The sequence below is a fragment of the Cetorhinus maximus genome, chromosome 12 (assembly GCF_964194155.1).
Source record: "Cetorhinus maximus chromosome 12, sCetMax3.hap1.1, whole genome shotgun sequence".
NCBI classification, from domain to species: Eukaryota; Metazoa; Chordata; class Chondrichthyes; order Lamniformes; family Cetorhinidae; genus Cetorhinus; species Cetorhinus maximus.
The window spans coordinates 86,598,794-86,605,515 of record NC_135890.1 but is presented as its reverse complement, the minus strand read 5'-3'; the positions used below and the strand labels follow the sequence as shown (position 1 = coordinate 86,605,515).

Here is a 6,722-nt window from a genome sequence, read left to right as displayed (position 1 = left end):
CAAACTGCAGATGGCTTGTTCTCCTGGTGTCAAATATTCTCAAATACAAACAAAGTTGCAGAGAACAAACAATATCTACATTTCTGCCATTGATTTAAGGGCCTTCTTTGCAGCAAACTAATACCACAAAGGTGATCCTGTAGATTTGCACTCCTCTAACCCTTTGGTCTCTGAACTTTGTATTGGAGCCTGCAGGTTACTGGAGGCTGGCACCCAACGACTTGCAAAAAGTGGGAGAGCTGTGCATGAAGATATCTCTCCTTAAACCAAAGCAAAAATGTTTAAAAAATGGTCCATAGAGCAATTGGCAAAATGTTTGGAATAACATGGTGGGACAAAAGAGTTACATTTCAATAACTAAAGATACAGTGGAAGGCATAAACCTAGAAACTTAGGCCTAGATTTTGCTGAAAAAATGACAGTTCCCAAACAACACAAACTGTTTTTAATGTGCACCTTTTAGCAAGAAAATGACATCTTGTGAATTGGTAAATTACAAGTTGCTGATTGAATTGCACTGCTCTGTTAGCTTCATAAAAATGGCATCACACGTTTAACCTCTCTGTGATGTTTTTTTTTTATGGAACGCTTCACGAATTTGCGTGTCATCCTTGCGGAGGGGCCATGCTAATCTTCTCTGTATCGTTCCAATTTTAGTATATGTGCTGCTCTGTGATGTTCATGAAGTTGTTAGATTTGCATATTAGTTGCCTATTAACCTTACCTTGTTAAATCTACAAATTAACAGTGTGAGTGCTCTTTGAATGATGTGGTAATTGTTAATGACTGCCAATGAACCTCTCTTGCTCAGAAAGCAAAACATTGTGTGTCAAGTCTCATTTTTTAGATTGTGAATTGCTTAAGGAGATGTTAAAAATATTAGTTTTTTTCCTCACCTTTCCTTTCTTTTGCCTTTTTATCTTTCTCTTAATTCAATAATCCTTTCCCTCGCTATGCACCTCATTTGACAATGAGTTCACCCATTCTAATTTACCATTCTCTGAGTCCTTCCTCTGCCAATTTCTCAATCTTCAAATTTCATTGGTTATGCAGATACACTGCTTGTCCCATTATTCACCAAGGTCCCAGATGCCTGTTGTCCTCACTCTGCCATTATCAACCTGCAATTCCAGCAATGTCGTGAGGAATCATTTCTAAACTTACATATACGTCAGGTTACAATGCCATGAGATACCCCAGTTCAGCAAAATCTGGTCCGCTGCCTGAACTTTTACTGGAATTCTGAATGCCAAACCAAGAGTCACATACATTGTATGTAACACAGTTAGAATGATGTCTGCACTGTGCCAAATTCACTTCAAAGCCGATTCAGCTATGCCACAGCCTAGATGACCACAATAAAGATTGTGGACAAGAAATTGGGTTCAACAGTGCCAGTTTTCAGATTCACTGCAGAAACGCCATCTGCTTCAATGTAGGAGATACAGGCTAACTATAAGCAATGCAATCTAGCTTTAACTGGTGTTAGCAAGCCACAATTTTGGGCCCCGTACAGATGCACACAACCAATGAACGGCGTGGTTAGTGCTAGCTGCCTGCAGCATGTATTCAAAGGAGCAGGCAGCATGAAATTGGCATGTTGCCTGTGTTAAATTAAATGGGAATGGGCTAATCACACATTGTGATCCCCATGCCCATTTTCAATGGCTAACCACAATTTAGCCCTTTATGATTCCCCTGAAACCCATAAAAGATTGATGAGATTCAAAATTATCTTTTTTTTTAGGTACTGACTTTATTGAAAAAGACTTGGCAGGCTTACACACATGGGCAATATTTAATGCAGGCAAGTGGGTCTTGGCTGCTGGCTGGAGAGCTCCTTTGGGCAAGATCTGCTGCTATGAAGTGCCTCTCAGGCATTTACGTGTCCAGCAGCAGACCTACCCCAGGAACAGGAACCTCAAGGTGGAAATCCTGCCCCTGAAAGTTGCCGACCAGAGGCCAGCAGCTGTCCATTGCAGACAATGCCACCGAGGGAGCGGGAGCAACTTCTGGTTAGTGCATTCACCCAGGGTGGGTGTCACGGGGGAGAGGATGGGAGAGGAGTCAGAGATAAAGGCAGCAGTGTGGCTCTCAGCGGGCACCCAAACACCCTTATGCTGGGACCCGTGATCAGGCACTGAGTGCCTTTGAACCCAAAAGGGCTTGCTTTTCAGGCTCCCTGCATTGTGACTTCCCCTTCCAGCGATTGAATACCAACAGTGGTGAGATGAGGCCCTAATGTGGGCACTAACTGCGCACTTAAAGGCCTCAAATTGGAGACAAGCAGGAAGGCCGTCCCTGAGTCTCCTGTCCCAGACTTAATTGGGATAGAGGTGAGTAGGCTGTACCATCCCACCTGGGTAAATGACCCCCAATCTCCAAAGTCATCTCGGAGATGGTATAGACTTGATTTTCCAGACAGGTTTCTCATAAGAAACAGTGAACTTTATATACAGGGCTTCAGCAGTTACATGCTTCCATCAAGATCCACAACTAGACAAAAACTCCACCCCTAAGGTTCCCCGCACTTGGGGCTGATTTGTTCACACTGTCACGTGGTACTACACAGTACAAGAAGTCTTAAAGCTACAGTTGCTACAAATCTCCCCCTTGAATTTTATTTTTACAATTTGTATTTACAAGAACAACTACACCCATGACATTACAAATATATATATGGGTCATGAGATTATAAGTTGTCTCTCAGTTGATACCCTGATCCGGGTGGAATGTCATAGCTCCATGGCTTTAGAATTCCTTCCTGAATCTTCATTTTCTGGAGCTGCAGGAAATCAGGTACTTCCTTAGACACAGGCGGTTTAGTGTTAACTACTCCGATAGAGACACCTGGTATGTCTATCCTTGGTTCATCAACCACAACAGGGGCCGTAGGTTCTATAATGGTTACAAGTGGGACATCAGTTTGTTGGGGTATCTCCCTTCTTCTCAAATAATCCACATGTTTTCAGGTGATCCGGCCCTCCATTTCTACGTGGTATGACAACGGTCTGATCACAGACACAATTACGCCAGGTAACCAATTCGATCCACCACCAAAGTTTCATACAAATACTGTTTCACTGGCAGTAAGTTCTCGCTCTCAACTATGCAAATCATGAGTCACTTTTTGATTTCCTTAACTATTCCCTACCTTCCGCTCCAAATTGGGATGTACCAGGCTTAATCTCGCACGAAGTTAGTGCTTCATAAGTAATTCTGAAGGTGATGAACCTGTAGTAGTGTGGGAGGTCGTTCTATTGTGAAACAGGAAACATGAAAGTTTAGTCTCCCGTGATCCTCCTGATAATTTTTTCATCCCAATTTTAAAATCTTATACTACTGTCTCTCAGCTAATCCATTAGATGATGGATGATACGGTTCTGTCTTTACATGTTTGATACCATTTAGATTCATGAATCTTTGAAATTCAATGCTAGTAAATGCAGTACCATTGTCTTTTCTGAACCATCTTCCATCTTGTTTTCTTCTGTCTACCACAGAGTTTAGTGTCATCCTTCATTTTGACGTCACAATCAGCCAGACTTCTCTTAGGCGAAATCTTGGTTCAGTTCAGGGGTTGAGCTACCCATGACTTCATCATCCCGTTGCATTTTGAAAAGTTCCATGACTTTTCCTTCTAAAGCCTCTTATGTTTCACTCAGCTGATTCTTCAGCTCGTCCGTCTCCTTCTTGTATATTTTGGCTTCCTCCTGGAACCTTGAACGTTGTTGCATCTTGTCTGCAAACTGGTTCTTCAGTTTGGCCAGAGTTACATTCAATTCATTCTGTTTCTCTTCATAATTTTCCAGAGGTACAAACTTTGACCTGAGGGATCCTTGTAGTGTGTGAAGGTCTTTCAACAGGTTTTCCTTTTCTTTGTGAAGCTCACTCGCTTCATCTTGAATTCTGTAATTCAGCAGAGTCTCCTTGAGTTTCTTCTGCTGCTCTTCCATGTCGTTGTTTCAGACAGTCTTCACTTCCTCAGGTTGCTGAATGGCTACACACTCCTTTTGCATCCTGTTAAAATCCTTTGACTCTCCAGGCTCTTTCTGAAGTACCTTGCCTTGTTCCTTTTCCAACTCAGGGACTGTTCCAGCTTCCTTTTGAAATCTCACTGGCTGGTCAAGGTTAATTTCACTCAACCAATTACAACCTAGAAGGCTTGGTCCTTCGCCTTCCACTACAATCACAGGGAGCTGTGCTGTCTGGTGCTTGAAATAAACAGGTACAGTGGTAATAACTTTCACTTGTATGGCTTCACCACTATACATTTTCAATTTGGCTGAAGTCTGCTCCATATTCAATTGTTGAGTACCCTTGTTTAAATATTTGAAATTGTGCTCCCCCGGTACCTGCTTCCATAATCCATTGACCTGCCGAGTAACAGTGATTACACATTAAATAGAGAATAAACATCGGAATTAGTGGTTTCTGGTTCTTCCACATTATGCACTTTGATCAGTTTAGTTTGCTGCCTGGGAGTCTGTCTCAATCTTGCTGTACGTTGCTTCAGCATGTGCCCTCTTTTATGATAATAATGGCACTCCACTTTTTTAAAACAGCAAGTTTCAGGGATGTGGTTACTTCCACATCGGTAACAATTCATTTTCAGATTTGCTGCTGAGCTGTCTCCTGCATATTTTTAAAATTTACGGGTAGCAGGGACTGTCTCCCATTTCGCAGCTGACCCCCTGGTTTTTGCGCCACACCCAGTGGCCTGTTCCCGCTGGAACTGGAAAACGGCACCATTTTGTACACCCTGTAAGGCCTGCAAATCCCGCTCGGCGCTTTCCATCGCAAGCGTTATTTCTAATGCTCTTTTAAAATCAATATTTACTTCAGCTAATAACCATCATTGAATGGCCTCATCACGCACACTGCAGACCAAATGATCCCTTAACATATAGTTTGGGGTCTCCCCGAAGTCACAATGTTCAGTTAGCTGTCTCAACTTCACTACGTATGTTGCTATCGTCTCCCCTGGGGCTCTTACTCTCGAATTAAATTTGAACCTCTGCATGATTATGGAGGGCTTGGGTTGAAAATGACCCTTTGCAAGGTCTACCAATTCGCTGAAGGTCTCTGTGGATGAGTCGAAAAGGTCGATCCTGCCAAAAAGTGGCATACCTGGTGAGTATATCTTCCCTTTATTCTGTTTAAAACAAAATATTCACATTCACTGGGTGAGTGAAAGTGCTGGAACCAATTTATCCTCATCGCTAGTTGTTGTAGACTTGGTTTTCCAGACAGGTTTCTCATAAGAAACAGCGAACTTTATTTACTGGGCTTCAGCAGCAGTTACATGCTTCCATCAAGATCCAGAACTAGAAAAAAACTCCACCCCAAAGGTTCCCCATGCTTAGGGCTGATTTGCTCACATTGTCACGTGGTACTAGACAGTACAATAAGTCTTAAAGCTACAGTCACTACATTCCTTAAAGCTACAGTTACTACAGAGGAGTGCATTAAACTCCACCCATGGTTTACCATCATTAATGGGGACAGTGAAATTTAAAATGGAAGCACAAAAATAAGAAAATATTTGACTTCAAAATTGGGACACAGGCCCAGGTCCAATTATCCATACATTCTAGCTGTAGTTTTCATGAAGACTACATTTGAATTTGGCTCCCTCGAGTAATAATTAATTACTTTTTATTCATGGTTTCTTAGGCTGTAATTATGTTATGTTTAATGCTATGTATTCAGGGCAAAAACATAGAAATGTAGTACATAGGATTGGCTATTTGGTCCATTGTACCTACGCTGGGATTGCTTGAGGAATCAAAAATTAAATCTCCTGCCCTGTCCCAATCCCTCCCCCTATATCTTCATGTCCTTCAAATCTTAATCCACTTTCTCCTTAAGAGTTGCAATGGGTTCTGCTTCAACTATTCCCTATGGAAAAGCAACTCTTGCGTAAAGAAATTCCTTCTAAGTCTCTGCTCACAGACTCTCAGAATTTTAAATTGATAATCTCTTATCACCTAACTACAAGAATGAAAACTTTCATTTATATTGTTGCCTTTCACCTCATAAAATGTGGCAAGGTGCTTCACAGATGCATTATCAATCAAAATTTGACACTGAGATATTAGAATGGGTGACCAAAAGCTTGGTCAAAGAGGGGGTTTTAAGGAGCAACTTAAAGGAGAAATGAGAGGTAGGGAGGCAGAGACTTTAAGGGAGGGAATTCCAGAGCTTGGAGTCTGGATGGCAGAAAGCAGAGCTGCCAATGGCAGAGCAATGAAAATTGTGGATGTTGCAAAGGTCAGAATTGGATCAGTGCAGAGCTCTCAGTGGGTTGTAGAACTACAGGAGGTTACAGAGATAGGGAGAGACAGTTAGGCCACAGAGAAATTTTAAAATAATCAAGGGGTGTCAGAGAGGGAGCCACTGCTGGTAAGTGAACACAGGAGAGCTGGGTAAATGGGGCTTGGTGTAAGTTTGGATATAGGTAGCTGAGCTTTGAATGAGTTCAAATTCATGGAGGATGGAAGATGGAAGGCAAGCCAGGGGTGCATTGGAATAGTCAAGTCTACAGTAACAAAGGCATGAATAAGGATTTCAGCAGCAAATAAGTGAGGGCAGGGCGGAGACAGGAGATGGAAGTAGACAGTCTTGATGGTGGAGTGGATGTGTGGTTGGAAGCACATCTTGGTTAAATAGAATGCCAAGGTGGCAGAAGCCCTGGTTCAGCCTTGGATAGTGATCAGGGA

At 42.3% G+C, this 6,722-nt stretch overlaps 1 pseudogene; it reads right to left on the bottom strand.

Moving 5' to 3' along the window:
- Positions 1–574: 574 nt before the first annotated feature.
- LOC144688153 (U6 spliceosomal RNA) lies at positions 575–671 on the bottom strand (annotated as a pseudogene).
- Positions 672–6,722: the final 6,051 nt, after the last annotated feature.